The sequence below is a fragment of the Ambystoma mexicanum genome, chromosome 1q, assembly GCF_040938575.1.
Source record: "Ambystoma mexicanum isolate Mex_15411 chromosome 1q, UKY_AmexF1_1, whole genome shotgun sequence".
Classification (NCBI taxonomy): domain Eukaryota; kingdom Metazoa; phylum Chordata; class Amphibia; order Caudata; family Ambystomatidae; genus Ambystoma; species Ambystoma mexicanum.
Genome location: NC_090922.1, coordinates 1,424,328,068 through 1,424,352,682, shown reverse-complemented (window position 1 = coordinate 1,424,352,682; position 24,615 = coordinate 1,424,328,068).

The window sequence follows — 24,615 nt, the reverse complement described above, 5'->3', positions numbered from 1 at the left end:
GACAAAACAACCACTAAGCTGTTCAAACAAACAGGATGCCTAATGATCATGAAGGCAGAACTTACACCTTGACACTATCTGCCTAAGGACCAAGTGTGTTAAAAATGCCCACAAGACAGCAAATGTAGCAGTGAACAAAACACACAAATCCATAAATCTGCGACTAAAGCCATATTCTCATGGATAACATAAACAGAACATTCGTGCACCAAGCCTCAGAGCTTTGTGTACACAAAGTGGAGGTTCCGTCGGCAACAAAAACAGGAGAGGTGAGGTTGGGCAATAATACTGTTGATCAAAACACAGGTACGGTGGAGCGGTCGCACCCAGGGGGCTCTTTTCAGGGTTGTTGCTAGGTCTTGAAAAGACTTGGGCCTACCTAGCCTTTTGGTTGTAGCCCCTGAGCCTCTATCCAGGGCTACAACCAAAACACGCAGGGCTATATCCCTCTTAACCACCACCCCAGCAATGCCTCTCCCTGGCCTTTTGGTTGTAGCCCCTGAGCCTCTATCCAGGGCTACAACCAAAAGACGCAGGGCTATATCCCTCTTAACCACCACCCCAGCAATGCCTCTCCCTGTCCTTTTGGTTGTAGCCCCTGAGCCTCTATCCAGGCTACAACCAAAAGACGTAGGGCTATATCCCTCTTAACCACCACCCCAGCAATGCCTCTCCCTGTCCTTTTGGTTGTAGCCCCTGAGCCTCTATCCAGGGCTACAACCAAAACACGCAGGGCTATATCCCTCTTAACCACCACCCCAGCAATGCCTCTCCCTGGCCTTTTGGTTGTAGCCTCTGAGCCTCTATCCAGGGCTACAACCAAAAGACGCAGGGCTATATCCCTCTTAACCACCACCCCAGCAATGCCTCTCCCTGTCCTTTTGGTTGTAGCCCCTGAGCCTCTATCCAGGGCTACAACCAAAAGACGCAGGGCTATCCCTCTTAACCACCACCCCAGCAATGCCTCTCCCTGTCCTTTTGGTTGTAGCCCCTGAGCCTCTATCCAGGGCTACAACCAAAATACGCAGGGCTATATCCCTCTTAACCACCACCCCAGCAATGCCTCTCCCTGTCCTTTTGTTTGTAGCCCCTGAGCCTCTATCCAGGGCTAAAACCAAAAGACGCAGGGCTATATCCCTCTTAACCACCACCTCAGCAATGCCTCTCCCTGGTGGTGATGCGTTGACCGTTGGACCCACTGGTTGTGGAAGCTACATAGAGAGAAGGCTCTGGGTTTATGAATGGTCTACCCTACCTGTGACAGATCAAAACGTATTTTAGCTTTTGGTCATTCCAAAGACCGTCACAGCATCATTTGAGAAGATTTACCATGAGGATCTAAGCCAAGTCCACAATAGGACAAATGAACTTGAGGATGCTGGAGAAGTGGCGTACCTTAATAACCCTGTGTGAGTTGGGAAGGAGGGATTCCCATTCATCATAGGCCAGAAAACCTGCTATAATCTTAGCATATTCTTAAAGGCTATGTTTAGCAAGGCGACCAGTCACTCGTTTCGGACCAGAAAAGCGTAATTGACAGGTTTGACGAGGATCCCCGCTGAAGGTACTGACTACCTTGGCTGGTGAAAAGAGAAGGCCATCATATCCAACTTCCGGCAATCAACAAATGATGACATTCACAAGAAAACTGGCCGGGCCCTGGTACTCACCTGTTGCCTCACCGGCTGCCTGTGGGAATGGACCGTGGAAATGGAATTCTGCTGTGAGAACCATGTTTTGCTTTAGCCCAGGTGTTGCCTCATTAACTATGTATTGACCAATTTGAAATATTATCAACACAAACTATTTCTGAATCCACAGCTTTTAGTGCTCCAACTTCAGTAACTGGGGCTCCAATTCTTGGCCAACCGCTTTGGACATTCAGGTGCGCGGCAGGAAAGGGCACAATTTGCGCCTTTCATGATATGGTGTGTATCCTGTAGCGTGGAATCTCCGCCTGCTCTGGAGGGTGTTGCTATCATATATACGTTTCAGCAAACAGGAAAGAGGGGCCACCCAATATGAATATATGAGGCTTCCTTGCTGGTCCTTTCCCACACCTTCTCCCAATATCTGACTGAGGGACTATTTATGACCCTTGACCATTCAGCGTAGTCTGTGGCCCAATTTGAGCCCAACTAGATGGGGCAACATACTTATCCCATGAGGGAGAATAAAGGAATGAAGACACAGATATCAGGGTGGGGTAAAAGTATTTTATTTAGTGTTTATGTGCAACAGTAACCGTACCCGTTTCTTGTTGGAGTAAACCATCCAGCCCTCCATGGGACTAGATGTAATGTGTAGCGAAAGAAAGGAACAAAGGACATAGCCTCTACTGCCCAGAAGTGGAAAAGTGATGGTTGGAGGGAGAAGACTACATCCAACTGCTCCCTCGAGTGCTGTGGCCTGGACCTGACCTTCAGAGCTAAATTAACTTTGTTAGCTGGGCCGCGTACGTCAGCCGGCATTGACCATGAGCCCAGGCTGCTTCCCCTGTGCAGCCCACAATCCCATGATGGGCTCGCGGAGCAGTCGGCCCACCTGAGTGATAGGGTATGTGGGCTGAGAAGGGAAGACTCTGGGCTGTGTGTAAGGCCTCTGCCGGGGAGAAAAATGGGGCGTCCCAGCCTCAGCCGCATGAGCGGGATGGTCCCGTAACCAGTTGATATGGCCATGCACCATGTCAGCCTGCCCCAGGGCCAGGTGGGATGAAACCATGAGGAGGAACGAGTCGCATAAGCCAGAAGCGACCCTGGGAAAACGGAGGGGGAGGAGCGTGGTCACCAAGATCACCCCGTACGGTGTCTGATGGATGGGGCAGTGAAGAACGCTAGTCCCATGCGGCTGCATCAATGTGGCCAGTTTGAGGAGCTCCGGTGGGCAAGCTAGAGCACTGAAGTGTTGTGCGGGCCCATCCCTCTGCTTTGGACAGGCACAGTGAAGGTGGGTTGGGCTCCACCATGCAGAGACAAAGAGCGACGCAGCGGTGAATATATAGGCGGTGTCCCCGTGTCAACTGGGATGCCACCGGAGTAAATGGAGTGCCGTGGGGCATGGTGGTGATGGGGAGGCCCTGTATGGTGGATGTTACTGCCATGAAGAGGAGAATTGCGCACTGGTATGGCGCTGGTGAACGCAGCGCCTCACAAAGGCATGGGGCACTGCCACGAACAATAGGAAGGCACGTGCTATGCGGCCGTGATGTGGTGGCCCCACAAGGTGGATGGGGCCACCGTAGGATACACAGGAGGCATGGCCGCTTTGAGGTGGTGCTCCATGTGGTGGATGGGGCACCACAAGAAGGAGAACCGTGCCTGAGCGGGTCAGCCCATTCAACAACCTCATCAATGTTGACTCAGAGCAGGTACTGGGCTGGCGGACTAAATCCCCAGGGAGAAAGTCAAGCCAGGGTGTATAACAGAAAAGTGTTAGGCAGCATGATCAACATTGTTTGGCTTCAGATAGAGAAGGGGTATCTGTGCTGCAGCAGCCTATGGAGTACAGTAAGAACACAAGGCGTAGCCCATCTCCTGCCAGACTAACCTCTTAATATTTCAGGTTGCTCTGGGCCCCTTCCTGTCTAGCTGGTCTGGGGGTGGGATGGTTCTGGGGTGGTCCATCCCTAGCCTGGGAAAAAGGAAGCTGCGCCCAGGTCAGGTGCAGAAAAAACATGATTTGATATGTTATTTATAACGCACTTAACACCCATAGGGTTCTAATCGCCGTCGACCCTGTGGTGCTCCATGTTGTCTTGCTCCAAGGCGCGCACGTTGCCCCTGAGCTATCCTCCTGAGACAATTTCTCATGGCTACATAAGTGAATGGCCCAAAACTAACAGCATACGCAGCTTCCTTTGATTCACCAGAGACAGGCAGGGTGCCGTGTTAACTGAAGGGTGTTCAGCAATAGCCTGAGATTCTGCTCTCATGTGTTCCACATCAACCACAACATTGCATCAGAGAACTCCTAGGAAACAGAGTATCTCTGACGACTGTGTCATCACAACGAATCCATGCACAGGCATGGTTAGAGATCAGGGTCGGACTGGGACAAGAAATAGACCCGGACACCAAAAAAATAGGGGCCCACCCCTCGCCTCAAAAAAGTGGCCCACCCCTTGCCTCAAAAAAGTGGCCCTCAAACCATCATCCGTGAATCGCGTCAATTCACGACTTTACAGAAAATGCTATGTATGGAGGGGTCATGTGTCTGTTACATTACAACACAACTCATAAAATAACATTACTTTGCATACAGTTCTGTGACAGGGTCCATAGCTGCGAGGCGCAGGAGTGGCATGAACCAACCACCCCCACTGCGGTTTTGGGACCTGCTGCAAGTCAATGCTTATACGACGCTCCGCAACCCCAGCAGGGAAGGAGGGTTAGGGTGACGATGGTTGGATAGGAGGGGGGGGGAGTAGGGAAACCAGAATGAGGTTTAGGGAGGGATTATGGATAGGTTGAGGATGTAAGGGTAAGGTTTGATCACTGCGCATGCTTCCAGCTAGCTGTTACACTCATACAAACACACGTCCCAGCGCAGGATCAAAGGATTTCTCCCTTCTCTGGCAGCTTTGGTTTAAGTTTCTGGATGAAATAGCCCATACGCCTCTCACTCTTATACATTGTACACAGTAGAGGTGACAGTACTTGCGCTCCAGTCCCCAGTAAATTAGTAACTCCCCTCATCTCCCTAGGTGCAGCGTTTGGGGGATCTGGAAGCATGTACCTGTTTAAACTTTACATACAACAAGAACACCAACCCCTGCACCATTTTTAGTTTGCGTTATTGGGTAGAGGTGTTGCTAGGGCTGGAAAAAGATCCAGGGGCAGGCTATGCTAATGTCGGGACTGGCGAGACTCTGGGATAGCTACCATTTTGGTTGTAGGCAGCCCTGCCCCCTGAGCTTCAATCCGGGGCTATAACGAAAAGAGGACCAAGGGTTATAGCCTCCTTAGACCCCCCCACACCCTCGCTAGCAACGCCTTTGCTCATGGGAACTCTTTGAGCTCACATTAATCAGCCTTATCAAACTTGCACTTGAAGTGCCTCCCAGTGTGTTTATCAAAGCCATCTTCTGAGAGTTATAAGCTTAATTGGAGTTGCAAATCACTACTGATGTAATAAAAATGTCTTAACCAGGTCATCCTAGAGCCACTTGATTTATAGGCATTCTGTGTGACCTGCTCGGAAGTCCTGTTAAAAACACCTGTGCTTGTGTGGAATGTAACCATGGTGCATGCATGGTGTGTGTGCATCAGGTCTTATATGACTCTTATGCCGTGTGTGTAAAATGGTTGGTTATGATTATGGTTTTTGCTGTGGAGTACATATGTGCTGTGGGCGATTCGTTCACTTCACACTAGTGCGTGTTGCACTGCACACACACTAGTAAGTTAAGTATGGGTCACAGCCTTGGATTTGGGGGCCGTGCGAGCTGCTGAACATGGGAGAGCGCAAGCCAAGCGTATGAGAAAAGTGACCATAGACCAGTCTGAAAAAGTCCCACAAGCACACGTTTCTTATTTGTTATTATTCACAAAAAACTCAGAAGTTTCTATAGGCACATTTAGGAAAATAATGTTGCCAAACACAGTGGGCCTCATTACGACCCAGGCGGTAAGTTACCGCCTGGGTCGTACCTTTACCACCATGGTGGTTGGCGGACTTACCGCCCCATTCCGAGGTTGGCGGGGCGGTAAGTCCCCATTAACCCATTTACCCATCCCCATTCCCATTTTTGCCCCATAGGGCATAATGGGAGTGGGGAAGGCGTTAATTACCAACAAGGTAATTAACAACAAGGTCCCTTAGCGCCATGGATTTTAACACCTGCTAAAAGCAGGTGTTAAATCCTCCATGGCGCTAAGGGACCTCGGAATCAGGCGGTAAGGGTCGGCGCTGTTTACGCCGCCGTAAACCCCTTACCACCTGGGTCCTAATGAGGCCCAGTGTATTTTAAAACACCCAGGTTTAGTAATAGCATGAGCACAGTGTACATACTACAACACTGGCCTGTTGGCCCTGCCCTTCAGTTACTGCCCTATTACACGTTAAACCAGCTGAATCTAATGATAGCAGTCTGAGTCCTGCCCAAATGATGTCTTGCTCTGGAAGGACTAGAGAGCGAGAGCAGACAGGGTACAGTAGTTTGAGATGCCCATATACTGCCCATTGGAAGTGTAAAAGCAGGTGGTGCTCGTTGCTGGTGACATTTACTGTCAACACTTGCCTTTTTTGGAAAGTGTGCTTTGAACCACTGTAAGTTACAATGTGGTGGTAAAAATGGGCATGGATTCTATAATCATCCATGGAGAAAGACATGTGACAGCCCTTGCAATAATCCATTCGGCAAACACACAGTCACAAAAAAGGATAAAATAAAGTGGACAGAAAATCAGAGGTTCAATGGTGCAACTTAAAAGGATGGGCCATCCCATTCCGAATGCGTTGAGCGGGAAGCCAAATGCGGCACACCGCAAAGCTCGATGGGCAGGTACACCACGGCAGCTGCAGTGGTGTAGGTTACACTCCCCACACTGGAGCCCTCCCTTTAGCTAACCAAGACTGGACACACTTTTCAAAAGGGTTAGAATAAAGCTGTCACGATATCTTAGAAGCTGCAAACACTTTGGATTCAGATGAGCAGGTTTTCTATTTTTTTTTAAACATTTGTAGTGGTAAGGTTTGAGGTGCATGCATCAACAATTCGTAAATCAATAGAACACTTTTGTTTTCATAAGTGAACAGATAAAACGAAGTATGTCATGATAAATGCATTGAAATGAGCCACAATGTATTTGCGCCCCGGGTTTCAATATAAATGCTCTGCTTCGCTTAGTATGTGTGTGCTATTTCAAGAGCGCATACGTTTCAATGCAAAATAGTGTACCAGTCTGAAAATATCCTCAAAAGGTGTACACTTCTGCTTGCCAAGTCGTGCCAAAAATAAGCAAACCCGCAGACTGAATTTGCTACGTCGTTTACAGAGGCCTATAGTTCCGATCACTTCTTATTGTTCAGCAGTTTCTCTAATTATATGTTGGTGCACTGTGTTCGTTTGTAAATAAATCAAGTCCCAGAAATGTCTCTGAGTACTACTGATATGTTCTTTTCAAGCAAAAGTATTTGCAACTGTCTTGAAACTTGGCCTAGATCAGATGAAAAAAGGCATCCCAGTTTTTTGGACACTGCTTAGGTGTTGGGAAGAGAGGTTGAGATAAGCTAAATACAATCCACTAAGATATCGAATCAAATATTGAAAACGGCTTTCATTGCATCGTATCTAAAGCGAGGATTGGCAGTTTAGGGAGGGTGAGGACAGTCACATTGTAGCCGATTGGGGCTGAAAAGCGAAACAGACTGCGCACTGCACTCCGTGACAAATGTTGTTAAGGCAATAAAAACACACACACAACAGGATAATAAAATAAAAAACCGCAGGCGCCCCGGTGCCTCCTATCAAGGCAGCCCCTGTGCTGTGGACCGGAGGCCCCCGCAGGCTATGACATGAAGGGTAATTACCGTGGACCCTGGGATCGAACCCGTGTTGCTCCATGTCGTTTTGCTTTCAAGGCGAGCACGTTGCCCCCCTAAGCTATCCTCCCGAGACCTAATGTTCGTGTGATTTTCTTTGGGCACAAGCAGCCTGTGCATGCGGTACGAAGCCACAAAGGGGCAGTTTTGGGGAAGTAGAAAAAGCGGCATGGTCAAATCTAGGGAGAGCTGGCGCCGCATGAGGTAGAGAACAGGAACTGACTGAGAGCAATATTGGGGCAGAATGAAGGACAGCGCGCAATACATTTGGGGCAGATCCTACCTAACCTCCGCGATGTAAAACGCACTGAGTCTGAGCTAGCTGGTGGGCTGCCTGCCAATGAATTAGAAGTCTGACCTTACCTGATTGTGTACTCTACAGCACAGTTAGCAGGCTGGCTGCTGTGGCCTGGGCACTGGCGGCCTCCTCTGACTCGCCTGCCCTGCAGCCCTGCAGCCCTGGTGACTCCTCTCCTCCTTAGTGGCTGTGGGCACTGGGCAGTGGCGGGCTGACGGCCTCCGAGTTGTCTGGTGGTCCACCACTGGACTGGTGTGTGCACTGCAGTGTGGCTCAGCTGGCTCTCTCTGTCTCTAGTAGTCTGTGCCCGCTCTGTGCTACCTATGCGTCGTGTGGTGTGGCCAGAATCGTGCCCAGGGTCAGAGGCCCAAGGCAAAAATCCTCAATCACGTCACGTGGTGTGACGTCGTGGACCTGGCGGCACAGTGTCTATGTAGGGCGGGCAGCTGGCCCTGCAGCGAATTTTATTGGCCCCCGTCTTGTTCGGCGGCGGCCGCAAGCCCCAGGCACAAATTGCTGTTTCAACTTTGCAAGAAGTGCAACAAATTTGTTGTTACTTCCTGCAAAGTTGAAGTGAAGCAATTGAGTGTGTGTGAAATGTGTCAGTGGCTGCACTGCTGTGCCAAAGTGCCGGAGGCCAGGCCCAGCTCCCAGCCCAGCCCTGAAGCCTAGGCAGGCAGGCTGCCCCGCACGGTTGGCCCCCCCAGGGTCAGGACTCAGAGGTGTTAATTGCTTTAGTTTGTAATTGCTAAGTTGCTAGATCAATCAGAACAACTAAGCTGGCCCGATCGAGCCGAGCACATGACACTAAATGGCGCCGCCCCCCCTCGGCACGGCCGCCGGTTGCCACTGGCCACCGTACTTGATGCATATGCATCTGCATGCATCATAAATTATGATGCATGCATGATGCAATCATCAAAGCAAGGTAACACAACATCTTAGATCTGTAGTGTTACCTTGCTTTGATGAATTATTTATGCTGCTGCAGTCTGACTGCAGACAGTGCCGCCTCCTGTTGCCCGGCCCAGCCCCCCACCCCCTCATGAGTCTTGACACTTCCGACGGCCGCGGCCTGCTGCGAGGCAAACTGCTCCGCTCGGTCACGTCGGGCGGGGCTGCCCGCCCGCAGGCAGTGCTGCGGGCCACGGCATGCCGCACACATATTCTCATACAGAGACAATTGCAATTACTAATTACAAAAATAAACGGCCCAGTGGTGGCTGCCGAAAAACCGGCCCCAGGGGTCCCCAAAGTCGTTCGGCCACGGGCCGATCGACCGAAAGGGCCAGTCCAAGCCTGTTAGAGATAAAGATTGGCTTATACACTTTGGCTTGGAAAGTTTTCTAAATGTTTTATTCACAATTTATAACAGTTGCAGAAAGCCACCTACCGCCACCCTGTCTTAACAGTGTCACATACATTAATGCAATTCCAGGAATCTGGCCCAGATCTCTTCAAATAAGGTATTTTCCTTCTGATGGCTTTAAATGACCCTCACCATCATTGCAAGCTTATCCATCTCATCCACTCATGGGTTCTCGTCAGGACTTCCAGTGTCTCAAGACCAGTTTCTTGGTCATCCGAGAACTATATTGAACCAAAGACAATATTAAAAAGCACATCATTAATGGCCCATTGTTTTGTTGTTGTGCTTAATCGAGAAGGACTTTGATGCAGAAGGGTTGATCAACTCTGAACGGACTCACTCGAGTCAGTGGAGACAGGTGGCTGACCCTACATCGGTTTCATGCCACTCCTCCACTCACAGGTCTCCTATTACACATACATTCATTAGTGAGTTGTACTGAAAGGACTGTAGGCAATCTCTGTTTTTGTTGTTTTTTAGAGCACTCATTTGCGAGGATCTGAGACCCAACACAATCGGGACCCAATTTCCAGTGGTAGCTGCCAGACACTAGAACACACTACCAGCCACCCTTATGTCGGAAGCTTCCTTCTGGACCTTCCGCCAAAACCCTTGAAAACATGGCTCTTCACTCAGGAACTGCTAAAATAAACTTTTATCAGTACTCAGCATGGCATTAACAACTATGATTAATGTAACTAAGATGACGTTATAATGGAGCCACTTGTAAATGTATGCCTTTGTATATGTGTAACTATGTAACGTGTGTTTTTACTCTTCAAGAACAGAGCCCATATGCCTACAGGTTGGGTGCCCTTTACAAATTGCAAAATAACTAAATAAATAAACACCTACCACATAGGTAATTTACATTGTCGGACACTGGCCCTCATTACGAGGTCGCTATTTGCACCATGACTACCACCAATAACGGTACCGTGTCCGGATTGGTGAAATGGGGACTCATCGGTCCAGTGCGACCTTGGCGGGACCGGTAAGTCCCTATTCACCAAACCATTTCCCATTCCCATTTGAGCCCCCATAGGGCCCAAATCGGAATGGGGAGGGCCCAAATAACGGGCCGGCATATGCCAAGCCCGTTATTTGCGCCCAGGCCCCTTAACGGGTCCCTTCCTTAAAACCAGGTCAGACCTGGCGTTAAGGAAGGGACCGGCTAAGGGACCTCGTAGTAAGGCGGTAAGGGATTGCCGGCACCGTTATCCTTACCGGTGCCCGGTATCTCTTACCGCCCCACTCGGAATGAGGGCCACTGTCTCATTGGTGCCTAAGCCAAATGTATGCCTCAGTCCAAGCCCGCCTCTTGCGGTGTAAGTTTTGTTTAGATCTTCAAACAGCAGCACAAATCCTGCATTATTTATTGCAAGCCACTTTCTATTTCTTGTACTTTATTGAATTTTCGGCAGACATGGATATTACTGTTTATTTTTTTTTTAACTTATGACTTTCACAGTTCTGAAGCAAAACAAGGAAAGCTCAGTGCTGCTGAAGAAGCGCTGCATTGTTGTTAGCAACAAATGCTGGCAAGTATAGAGTTGATGGATTCAATAAAAGACCACAGTCCTCACGCACATCATGTGTTTCTCAGCAGAGGCTACAGTACAATGCGTTCAAGGGGGCACGGCATTCCCAGGGATGTGGCAGGCTGCGTTGGTGCCAGGGCACGGGGATCGATGGGGTGGCGGGGTGAGTGCGAGGACGCCGCTAAACTTCTGATTGCAATAGATGTAGTGAAAAACTGTAGTCAACCGCTCCCGCACCAGGAGTCGGAAGAGTGGTGTGATACAGAGCCAAGGTGGATATGCCACCTGGACAGAGGCATCGTTAGGGAGTTTGGGGGGCCATCTATCTATCTATCTATCTATCTATCTATCTATCTATCTATCTATCTATCTATCTATCTATCTATCTATCTATCTATCTGTCAATCTATGCATCTATCTATCTATCTATCTATCTATCTATCTGTCTGTCTGTCTGTCTGTCTGTCTATCTGTCTGTGTCTGTCTGTCTGTCTGTCTATCTATCTATCTATCTATCTATCTATCTATCTATCTATCTATCTATCTATCTATCTATCTGTCTATCTACCTGTCTGTCTGTCTATCTATCTATCTATCTATCTATCTATCTATGCATCTATCTATCTATCTGTCTGTCTGTCTGTCTATCTATCTATCTGTCTGTCTGTATCTATCTATATATCTATCTATCTATCTATCTATCTGTCTGTCTGTCTGTCTGTCTGTCTATCTCTATCTATCTATCTATCTATCTATCTATCTATCTATCCATCTATCCATCTATCCATCTATCCATCTATCTACCTGTCTGTGTATCTATCTATCTATCTATCTATCTATCTATCTATCTATCTATCTATCTATCTATCTATCTGTCTATCTCTCTGTCTATATGTCTATCTATCTATCTGCATTCTTCTATAGCACCATTCAGAGCGCTTACAAAGAAAAACATGGAGACAAGAAAGGAGACACCAGATAAACAGGCCAAATACAAAAAAATTAGTATTGAGATATTGGCATGTAAAGAAAGGTATTAGAGTGTTTTCAAGTCATTTAGCTAAGTTCAGCATCAAAAATAAAAGTTTCCAGATTTTTCTTAAAGAGGACAGTTGAGTCACTACCAGCAAGATGTTTGTGGAGGGCATTCCACAGGGCAGGAGTCCTGGGTCTTTTGGTTGTAGGCCTGGATAGAAGCTCAGGTGCTACAGCCAAAAAGCTAGCTAGCCCAGAGTCCCGACATTAGAATAGCCACTGATCTGTTCCAGACCTAGCAACACCCCTGTACCTGGAGAACATCAGGAATTGTTTGCATCGATGTGAATATCATTCATTAATTTAGCATTTTTAAAGCACTCCCACAGCCCACGGGCATGAAGACGCTGTTCCAGGAATTGTTTGTTTTCTATTTGCATAATCGTTTTTTTGTCTTAGTTGCGTATTTATAACGCACTTAAATACCCAGAGGTTTCTAAGCACGGACCGGGATCAAACCTGTGTTGCTTCGTGTCGTCTTGCTTCCAAGGCGAGCACGTTGCCGCTGAGCTATCCTCTCGTGACGATGAGAGCAGCGCTCGAACACATCCCAATGCGATGGCTGTCTTTTTCAACAGGATCATCCTGGACACAGACGTTGACATTTACCAACCCCTTCGCCCCACCTCGCCCACCTTATGGGAAAGTACACCAGAAACGTGATGACTGTAACGCTGATTCTGTTTCAGTGAATCCTGCCAGACAGGGAAGTGCCTTATTTTTCAGGCAGATTCAATGAGCAGCTATCCTTTTTGAGTGACACTTGTTTTTATGGATTCATTTACTAAAGTTCTTAAAATCACTGATAGAAGTGTACCAAAAAAGTAGGGCAACTGTGACTCCGGCGGGGGAACAGTGTAGGAAGGAAAGGAGCAACGTGCAATTCATCTTTCAAGGCTTGCCGTCATACTGGTTGACAGCCAATTGAGTTGAAACAGATTTTAATTTAGCTGTAACTGATATCAAGTGGTAAAATGAGAAGTGTGCTTTGACTTCACAAAGAACAGCTCTGGAATGGTGAAAATGGTTGCAGAAAGTAGTGCAGCTGTTAAAAATAAAAAAAAAGAAAAGTAGTGGAACACCACTCCCGACTGTTCCCACTCACTTCGACCACTGCTTAAAATACACTGCATTTTAAAATCACCACCTCCATGGTCAGTGAGGGAAGTAATACATACTCCTCCAGTTCCCGATGAGGGTTCCTATATCCCCAAGTCATGCTAGAGACCAGACTGCTTATTATGTAATTAGTGCCTCTCTTGACATGGAGTGGGCACAGGGCAGATTTTATTGCAGCCAGCACCAAAAGGTTCTAGTCACCCAAATACCGCAGTGCAACAGCGGGCCAGCATTGACCGGCATTCTCCTAAAGAGGGTGATCTCTGCTAAGTGTGCATTTGTCAGGGTTTTCATTACCTGCCCTCGTACTATCTTTTTACCGGTTAAGACCAGGGACAAATATGTCCCCGTGCTCATGTCTGAACTTCTTGGCACTGACCTACCTGTCGCAAAATAATGGGTGTGACCTACCAGCTCCATCTCTAAGAATCTCCAATCGGGTGCCCCCAACTGCCCCTTCCTCCAAATGAGGCTTCTGATCCCAGGACGCCTTGACCCCTCCCCATGCCCCACTATGGTTCAAAATGCCAGGACTCTCTGAAACCTTTCTCTATCACCAGATCACAGCGTAACCAGCAGCCATAGACATTGCACATACTATCTATCTTCATGTATAGATTTCTTATATTGCGCCACTCGGCCAAAGGCCTTAGGGCGGTCATACTGGCCCTTATTGCAGAGGTAACGATCAGTCACATTTATACAGCACTGACCAGCCTCATCTGTGACTGCATCACCCTAGATGAGGATGTGAGACGGTATCAGGTGATATTATCCCCACCAATAATATCGCCATATATATGGTCGTGGGGTAAGGCCATAGTCAATATTATTAGTGGGGATAATTTGTGGGGTTATTGGGCCCGCGGGTTGCAAGAGTGTCCCCTGCTCCATTAAAATAATTATGGGGTTTGCAGGGTTATCCCCCGCATGTTCCATAGCTTTATATCGCCGCAGAAATATGGCGATATTTTTGTATGGCGATATCTTTGCGGGGATATTAACACATGGAACCTATCAGACTACCAATGATACCCTCAAGACCACTTGTATTTTTATTTTAATTAATTTATATAGAGATTTGAATACAATGCAAGGGAAATGAAAGATGAGGCAGGATTCGAACAGAAGCCAATGACGTTTGGAAAGGGCAGAGGAAATAGAGTGACAAGGACTGTAGCCAAGAAGAAGACGAACAGATGAATTGTAGCTAGAGCGCAAAGAGCAAGCTCGTAGGTTGGAAGACCCAGAAACAAGGAGGAACAATAGTCTAGCCTGGAGAAAACAAGAGAAGTGATCCGGAGCTTAGTCGCATGACAGGAGCGATAGGGGAGTGCTTTCCTAATGCTAAAATGTTGGTAGCGACAGGAGGGGACAATGACAAAAATATGAGCTGAGAAAGAGTGAGAAGAATCAAAGAGATTGCCAAGATTTCTAGCAGATTGAGAGAAAGGGAAAGTATCCAGAAGAAAAGATATGGAGGGTGGAGGAATGGGGGGATAGAGGAAGAGGAAAAGAAAAGGACTTGTGTTTTTGTGGGATTAATATGAGTATAGGTTGCTGACATCCAGTGTTGGATGTAGTAACTTCACAAAGAAACTTCCCTCGGCCAATATTTACGTTATCACTGGATGTCCTTTAGTGCATCATCCCTAAGAAGTGGTTCTCTGGCAAACAAGGGGGATCCTACTATTGCCTGCAATGATGGGCCGTTTGTGTTGAAGCAGAAAGGGCAGGATTAGCATCATCTGCCATAATAGATCCATAATGCCTGCACAAATAATATGTGATAAGTGCACGCTATGCAATATTGCCTCTGTTAGAGATACTGACGCTCCCATTGGTTGCTCACATAGATCGCACTGGAAGTCTCAGAGTGTGGCAACAAGTAAGATGCATCAGCAGCTACTCACTTTTGGGTCAGCCATTTTGCTTCCTGTCATTCTTTAGCTGTTTCGAACATCGGTAGTCTGAAAGTCCATTTGGGGATGCGCAAACAGTATTTGCGTTTAGGCAATTATGTAAGCCCTAGTGCAAATGGGTTTGCACTATATTTGCACATATGCTAATACGTTTGCGCAGGCACAAACTGCCTTTACACATGCACAATTGTATCATAACACACCCATTATTTATTATTATTAAAGCAAGAAACTGCTTTAATAATAACGCACTCTCCGCCTGGAGAGACGCGGTATTCATCTTCTTCTGAGGATGAAAGTCAAATCCTTTCTCAATATCTAATGGCATGTGATCAGTGTGCAAGTCCCTCCCATATAAATACTCCAAGAACACGTCGGGCGAAATCATCTGTACTGAATAATGTTGATGCTTCAGGGGTTCAAGGACTATACATGAAACCTTTGAATTATCCAAATTCTACCTTAAATGGTAGCCCTCACGACAAAGTTAAAGCACAGAACTTTTTTACAACCTCTCCTGTTTCTAATATTTCTCAGTTCCTAAAAATGCATTTAGTGTGTCAAGCAGTGGGAATTCCCGATCAAATCCCTAGGCATTAGCTGATGTCATGGAAACCTCGTAAATTGATTGTGAGTGCCTTCTGTGATGAATCCTGCAGAGTCATCACTAAACCACACCTAAAGTCTCGTCCCATGTGGCCAGTGGAAGGCAGCCGCTACCTGATCCCAGCTCTGGGGATGGTATCAGTGGAGGATCACATGGGAGGAGATGGCTCTCGAGGGAAAGTGGTGATTCCGCATGGAGAGATGCGGTATTCATCTTCTTCTGAGGATGAAAGTCAAATCATTCCTAAATATCTAATGGCATGTGATCAGTGCGCAAGTCCCTCCCATATAAATACTACAAGAATGTGTCTGGGGAAATCATCTGGACAGAATAATGTTGATGCTTCAGGGGTTCAAGAACTATGAATGAAACCTTTGAATTATCCTAATTCCACCTTAAATGGTAGTCCTCACGACAAAGTTAAAACACAGAACTTTTTTACAACCTCTCCTGTTTCTAATATTTCTCAGTTCCTAAAAATGCATTTAGTGTGTCAAGCAGTGGGAATTCCCGATCAAATCCCTAGGCATTAGCTGATGTCATGGAAACCACGTAAATTGATTGTGAGTGCCTTCTGTGATGAATCCTGCAGAGTCATCACTAAACCACACCTAAAGTCTCGTCCCATGTGGCCAGTGGAAGGCAGCCGCTACCTGATCCCAGCTCTGGGGATGGTATCAGTGGAGGATCACATGGAAGGAGATGGCTCTCGAGGGAAAGTGGTGATTCCGCATGGAGAGATGCGGTATTCATCTTCTTCTGAGGATGAAAGTCAAATCATTCCTAAATATCTAATGGCATGTGATCAGTGCGCAAGTCCCTCCCATATAAATACTACAAGAATGTGTCTGGGGAAATCATCTGGACAGAATAATGTTGCTGCTTCAGGGGTTCAAGAACTATGAATGAAACCTTTGAATTATCCTAATTCCACCTTAAATGGTAGTCCTCACGACAAAGTTAAAACACAGAACTTTTTTACAACCTCTCCTGTTTCTAATATTTCTCAGTTCCTAAAACAGTCTAAACTAACTAAAACTGAGCAAACTAATATTACATTATCTGATATGGACTTCATTAACCATAATGTATATAATACTGGGACAAGGAGGAAGGGCCCAGAGGAAATGAAGATTCAAAGTACTCTTGAACAAAAGTTGCAGTCTAGTTGTTATAGACCTAGGCATCTGAGTGGGATATTTAAATCCGAAAATGAGGCACAGTTGAAGAGAGAGCCGGAAGGAGAGGAAGGTGAAGTTGAATGCCGTTCAGGAGGCGCAGCTGATGAAGCTGATGGGAACAGTGGCGCCAGAGTAGCCACAGGAAGAAAAACTCCAGGAGAGCCTGTCGTGAAGGGGAAGGCCCAACAGATTGCAGAGTAAGTGCAGCGGGAAGAGGCATGTCAAGAAGAGGCCCAAATGAAGAGGAGACGTGCTCCCCATTCAGCATATGGCGTGTCAGTGAGCGAAAGGCTGCAGAAGATCAAGTGAGCTGAAAGGGGTCCTGGAGACCAACACACAATTCACTGAAGGTTTGCAGTCGCAGGAGAGTGCTACTCACCGGCCGGCGAGTGGTTCAGGAAAGTGACCAGGAAGGTGTACTGAATGTTGCTTGAAGAGCTCGAGATGGAGCCTCCTCCTGAGCCTCCTCTCTGTTGAGGGAATAAGCTCTTTCTGATGATATGACTCTCAGCTGCACTAAATTACAGACTGAGAGACCGATCACCCAAAAGAGCGGGGAGAACACACCGCCACGGACCCAGCTAAAAGAAAAAGACAATTGGTAAATGTTTGGGAAGAGTAAAGATCACCACAAGAAAAAAGCCTCTCAAAAGCAGAAAGTACCTGGGTCACCCACTCCCCTTGTAATCGAAAAGGAACAGAAATGGAATTTCCCCTGTAAGTACAGAAAAGAGATTAACTTCTATTTTGAGGATTCAGATAGGAATTAATAAAGAAAGTTAAGGAAGTCTTACCAGAACAGAAATTGAATTAACCTAAACAATCCAGGTTAGAACAACAGAGGTACAAAACAATAAACTGGAAGGTTAGTAGGTATGCTATACCCGGGCGGCACGAGGGGCGCACTAGATACGGGTAGGTGCACACTTCTCAGCAAGGCGTCCTGTGTGCACTTTCAGAAATGAGTCTTTGTGTATAATCAGCAAAGTGTCCTTGCGTACACTTGAGGGAGCAAATCCAAAACAACGGGATGGAGTCGGAATCCACAAAAGAACACTGGAATTGAATAAGGAAACAGTACCCAGTACTAGGAGTCAGCTGGGTAGGTGAGGAAAACCAGTTGAAGGCGGTGGTAGGTAATCAGGACAGTAGGAAGGCAATCCAGTAAACAGGCAGCGAGATCTGATACACAGGCGGGCTAAGGATGGTTCAGAATCAGGAAATAAGCAATCCGTAGGACAGGAAAATGTCTGGTACACAGGTAGGCAGAAGACAGTACAGAATCAGGAAGCAAGCAAACCGTGGAGCAGGCAAAAGTCCGGTACACAGGTAGGCAGAAGACTTGAGAAGTCTCAAGTTAGTCTGTAATTGGAAAAACGGGAATTGGTACACGGGAAGGCAATGATTGGAAAGGTACAGAAGACAAAACTTCGGATGCCGGTTTCAACTTTAATCAGAAGCAGCGTCCTTCCCGCTGCAGTGCCTAATATACCCAGGAGGCGCAGCGCCGTAAGCCCGTCAGAGCTCACGTTTCGGATAGTCGGAACTACACGCAAAAAGTAGATTTCCTGGGAGTTGTAGGCAAAGGCTGGGTTGTCGATACCTTTGATGTTGTTGAGCCCAATCTCCAGGGTAACCGCCACCGAGAGAAATAAGGGGCTGAGAAACGTCGGATACTGTGTCAAAGCGTCACGACTTTGGTAGGTACCTTGAAAGTGGTCTGTTTCACCTGGCGTTATGAGGAGGCGCGCGGTTTCACCTGGCGTGATGAAGAGGCGCGCGGGTCATTCAGACCCCAAAGTGTGACAGAGTGAAGGCAGACAGGAGACCGAGTAACTGCAGATTATAACCAGTGAGTTGGCTAAATGTGAATGCAGACCCAGGGGCGCTTCGTAAAGGAAAGTCCTTAAAGATTAATAATTTTAAATACCAAACTGCTAAAGAAAGAAATCATAAGATACAACATATGAATATCGAACAATTAATGAAGAAAAGTTGAAATCCAATCATTTTGAATATCGAATAATTAAGGAAAGAAGGAAGAAACTTTGTAATGGTAAATACCAAGTGATTAAAGAAGTAAAGCTGAAGTGGAAAGAACGTGAATTCCCTCATGGGGAATTAGAAGGGGGAAAGCTTACAATCAACATCACCAACAGGCAAGAGATTGTGAGAAAAATACAATAAACCAACAAAGGTATAAATCCCTTTTCAAGAGACACATATTGGGGAAAGCTTATATCTCACAATGCCAACAGCCAGGAGACTGTGAAACCATACAGAGGGGACAAGGGCGCAAATCTCCTTTTTTGGTATACGGACTGGGGGAAACATGTTATCCAAACTGCCAACAGCCCAAAGATGTTCAAGAAGCATTTAAAAGATACTTAGAAAATGACTCTTCTATAATAAGTCAGCGAAAACTGGAATACATATCATAAAGAGTCAAGAGATTATAAGAAAAGGTATTTATTGCTCAGCTCGCCTTCTAAGAGAGATTGATTTGGAGAATCATGGAATCAACATTGCCATCAAAACTGAATTTAGTTATGGGAGTTATCTTCCTGGCAGGTGCGCATACCAGGGTACAAGAAGATGGTTTAATGAAATATATCTATGCTGAAAAGGTGTGGTAAAAAGACTTTTGTTGAAGCAAGTAACTATCAATCTTATCTTTTCTTTGATGAACTGTGCTATCCTGACAACAATAGTTGATTTGATAAAGGAGTTCCAAGAAAAGTTGTCTGCTATCCTGACAAAAGTGGTTTATTTGAAGAAAGTGACATAAGTTAATAATTGTGGAACATTTTGAAAAGAAGAATTGTTTTGATTTTGATCTTGTGTTGCAGAAGGACATTTACCTTTCAAAGAAGGATATTGTGGAAAATGTCAGTTGTTTTGAACTGTGAACACTCACTTGGGGAAAAGATATTTGCTGTGACCCAGGAAGAGACACTGTGGGCCTCATTACGAGTAGGGCGGTAAGGGATACCGGGCACCGGTAAGGAGACCGGTGCCGGTAATCCCTTACCGCCCTACTACGAGTTCCCTTAGCGGGTCCCTCCTTTAACACCTGGTCTGACCAGGCGTTATGGACGGGACCCATTAAGGGAATTCAGACTCATTAACGGTACCGCAATTTGCGGTACCGTTATTAGCGCCTTACCCATTCCCATTGATCCTTCTGAGACCTCAAATGGGAATGGAGAATGGCTGTTTCAATGGGGACTTACCAGTCCCGCAAAGGTCGGACTACACCGGTAAGTCCCCATTGAACCAAGTCAGAGTCGGTACCGGTATGGGAGGTAGTCATGGCACAAATAGCGCCATGACTACCACCATACTCGGAATGAAGCCCTGTGTATGAAAGAGACTTTTTGTGTTGCCTTGAACAGAATTTTAAAACAGAGCTGTGCGCCAGGTATTCCTGAATTGATCCAGGGGAATGGAGTACAAACTTGGCCACAAACAGTGCTTTTCAAGAACTTTTAAGTTTGAATCGAGAAATTGTTTTGTTGAACTAAAAGTTAGTTATATATTCATTGTATAATTTTCTTGTGTGTATTAGTGTGAGGGTCAGAGATATTTGGACATTAGGTCATTTTTCTTTAGTCTTAGTTTGCTAGGCAGGGTCCTCCTTATTATGATAGGAAAACATAGGTGTTTATACAACCCTTTTTCCTTTAATAAATTGCAAACCTTGAGAAAAATGTATCTTTCTGTCCGTGACGCATTTCTGACCCCTCACACTTCCCAGCAGACCTGGACACATTGGCCCTGATTTGCAATATTTATCAACAAAACAACACCGTTTGCATATGGCCAAACTGTGGCAGTTCACAAAATGGAGATGTTAGGCCAATGGCTGTGCAAAGATTGTACAGTGTGTGCATGATCGGTTCACATGTTTACATAAGACTTCATACATAAGACTATATGGGCTGGCGGGAGGTGGGCTGCCAGTCAACCATGATTTAGTCACAAACATGAGGACACCCACCCCCCCTATCAGACATGCAGGTTTCTCTAGATTGCACACCAAGAGTCTGCTGCCCCTTTGTGAATTGGGATTTGTTCATCGTTAAACAGTTTTCCATTTGCATCTGCACAAGTGAATCAACAAAAGGAAACATTTCTTTAAGGGGAACCGTTCCAACGGAACTCAAAAGAAGGGTGTCACATTGAAGCAGTAGATTTAGCATTGAGAGCGTTGTAGGTGGCTGCCACCAATGTCAGAGGCTCCAAGCCGAAGGCGAGAGCCACTAACATGGCCGAACACCACCTAGTACAAAAAAGAGACTGGTGGTAAGTGCTCTAAAACTATTAGAGTGTGTACAGTGGGAACAAATAGCAACTTCACCTGTGGCTTCCTGTGGCACAGCTGGTCCTTGGCCACTGCCCAGTGTGTTCACATCACAAAGGAAATCTTGGAATGCAGTCTTTATAGGCGGTTAGTGCTTCCATTGTAAGCATGTTGATTGGCTAGAGGGCTGGAAACATTGAGAAGAATAAAGACAATGAAGGATGGAATCCCGGGATCTACTGCTGGTCAGGAGCCAGGGTTCCACTATTTTCTGATTATCTAAAGAGAAGAAAACTCACTCTAATTGAAGACAGGATGTCCTTGCACAGGAAATCCATGAAGGCTGGACTCAGTCCTCTCTGTGTTTGTGTCGATCTGTGCTAAGTACAGTATACACCTGTTATTGTACGTATCAATGTGTCTGTATCCATAAAACACAGCAGAAGATCTGGTTTGGGCTAAGATGTTATAAAAATAACCTTAACCCAATCCAGACATAAATAGTGACTGCTTCTTTAAAGCTCCAATTTGCATCCCAGTTACGTTTCGATTCAGTTCTGTGCGCTCGCTACCATTCTCATGATGCAAGTTACTGATCATTTTCTTCTGAGAAAGGATATTAAGGTCATGGCAGAAAGCCCTTCGATCTGAATTGAGCTGGTCTCTCAATCCCACCGGTTGTGTTATTGGCATTTCTGTAGTGTACAGCTGTCATCGGTCTTGCCCTGTAGCTTTGTAGACTAGGGTCATGGCTGACGTGTGTCCTCATCAGAATATCTAATAAGTGGTGTATGGGGGACCAGATATATCCTCCGATTGTGGTGCTGCGATCTTGTTCATTTATTTATTTATTTGTCTATTTTTTTGTTGCTGTGTCTATGGCGTAAAGTTAATGGAATGACTGATCATGCTTACTTTTATTGTGCACATTCCCTGGCATTCATTCAATCTCATATAATTCTCTAGGGATGTCTATGCATTAGGGACTTGACATGCTCACAGCCAGATAGGCACAGCCATCCTTACCCTGAGACCAAGCCCCTCCTGTTCTAAAATGCTGTGAGACTCTCCTCATAGGGGAAAGTCAACGAGAAGCAAAACAACACTCAGATGTCAATGGTATCCTCACATCCAGAATCCAGATCCTGAGGCTTTCTTCTGCCCCTTGGTAGATCTTGGGCAATCTTCCAAACCACATGATGATGTGCACCCCCTTTTATTTACATGCAATTTATTTTATTTATTTATTTATTTTATTTTATTACATTTGTTATACGCCCAGACCCGGGGGTATCACGGCGTAGTTACAGACAATGGGATAATGCAATCTTAGAATGAGCATAGAGGTGTACAGGTATAACAATCAAAAATATACAATAGTAGGAATCAACAATATACACTAATATACAAAGTAGTCAGGTGAAATAATTGATTGGAGGGGGTTAGTGCACTGGTTCAGTTAGAACTTGTTGAAGAGCCAAGTCTTCAGAAGGCTTTTGAATTTGGGGAATGAGGTTTCATTCATAATGTAGGTAGGTAGCGCATTCCAATATCGGGGGGCCAGTATTTTGAAGCTGCTGCCCCCTGCTTTCTCTCTTTTGTATCTGGGGGTTTCAAGGAATGCGTTTTTGTTGGACCTGAGGAGTCTGGTCTGGGGCTTCATCATGACTGTGTTTTTGAGGTATTTGGGCGCTTTGTTAGCCCTGCATTTGTGGGTGATGCTCAGGGTTTTAAATTGAATTCTGGCTTGTATGGGGAGCCAGTGGTGGTCTCTTCTGGTGTTGGATATATGTTCAGATTTTTTGATGCCTAAAGCTGCTCTGAGGGCTTTGTTTTGCATGAGTTGAAGTTTAGCTATGTTGGCTTTGGAGGTGCCAAGGAATAGGATATTACAATAGTCTAGCTTAGACAGTATGAGTGCTCTGGCTAGAGTAACACAGTTGCTGGTAGAGAGGAATTTACGGCTGAGGGAGATGAGTTTAGAGATGTAGGAAGTGGATGAGGCTAATGTGTTTACTTGTTTAGACATGGATAGTGTGGCATCTAAGTACACGCCGAGGGTCTTGACTTGTTTAAGAACAGGGATAATGGTTCCATCGATGGTGAATGATTTAAAGGCGGGCTCAAGGGTGTTGATTTTGCTGGAGGAGCCTAGTGTGAGGAGCTGGGTTTTGTCGTCGTTGAGACAGAGGCTGTTGTTAGCCATCCAGTTTTGGATGAGTGAGTAGATTTGGTTAACCAGGAGGGAGTCTTGTTCATGGTTGCCTGAGAGAGGAATGAGGATTTGGGTGTCATCGGCGAAATTAGTATAGATGACACCCAGGGCATCCAAGGCTGCAAATAATAGCTTGGTGTAGGCATTGTACAAAGTGGGGGATAGGCAGGAGTCTTGCGGCACACCTGCAGGGACAGACACTGGGTCTGCTGATTCTTTGCCGATGGATACTCTGGAAGTCCTATCAGCCAAGAAGGATTTGATCCAGTTGGTAGCGTTCTGAGCTAGGTTGAAGTTGTTTGCTAGAGTGTTACAGAGTTTGTCGTGGTCAACCAGATCGAAGGCCGCTGAGAGGTCCAAGAGCATCAGAAGGCAGAGTTTACCTGCTTCTCTGGTGGTATCCATTTGGATCTTCAGATCAAGGAGGGCTGTCTCTGTGCTATGGTTGGGGCGGAAACCTGACTGGCGATCTCCTAGTAGGTGATGTTGTTCGAAGTGGTTCTGAAGTTGGCAGTAGGCTATTTTGTCGATTATTTTTAGGAGAAATGGGACCGTTGTGATGTCTTCCTTGTTTGTGTCTCGAATGTATTTGATTATTGTTTTATCTTTATTTTCCTGTCTACCATTTTCGGATTATCAAACTAATTTGTTATTTTAAGTCCTGATTCCTGTGACTTTCCAAATCTGTATGCATCATCATGGCTGCAAACTCTTTAATGTTAGGGTGCTTGTTGTGAAATATTCTTTAGCATTTGGCTCAGTGTGCATTATGAATTTAGTGATTCGTGTATACAAACCTTTTTGTCACAGCCGTATATGTCAAATATAAACATCTGTGATTATTCATGTGTACCCAAAATGCTCTTTGATTTTATGTAAAACAGTCTGGTACACTTGGTGGTGCTGTTAGTCTCTTCCCTTTTCTCATAGAGGTTTTTCAAAATACTTCCATAAGAATGTAGCAGGCTGTACATCATGGAGTGGTGACCTATCAGAATTAATAAGAATAACATATCTTGGTAGAATAGGTTTTGATCAAGAGCATTGCTCACTAAGACAAATGCAACATTCTTTCTAAGACTACAATTTACATTGGAAGTGGCCATTAGAAACGAACATTGTAATTTTTAAAAGTTTACAATGTGTCACTTAAATAAATTCATTTTTAATAGCTTCTGTAGCCGAGAATGCAGAACACGTGTTACTCTCGAAGATGGCTCTTTTCTTTGAAAGGCTGCACTCAGATCAAAACCAATTATTCATCTATAAACACTGAGGCAATTTGTTCGATGGACGCTGACTGGTTGGTAGTGCTGCTGAACATGTTTGTTACAGGATGCCCAAAGACTGATAATTAATCAAATAATAGAAATTAATACACTTAATTGTAGACCCTGCATTCTGGCCCCTCTGGCCTCTTACAAGGGTTGTCAGAACCCACAACCCCAGTATACCCAATCTACATCCCCCTCATACTCTAAAT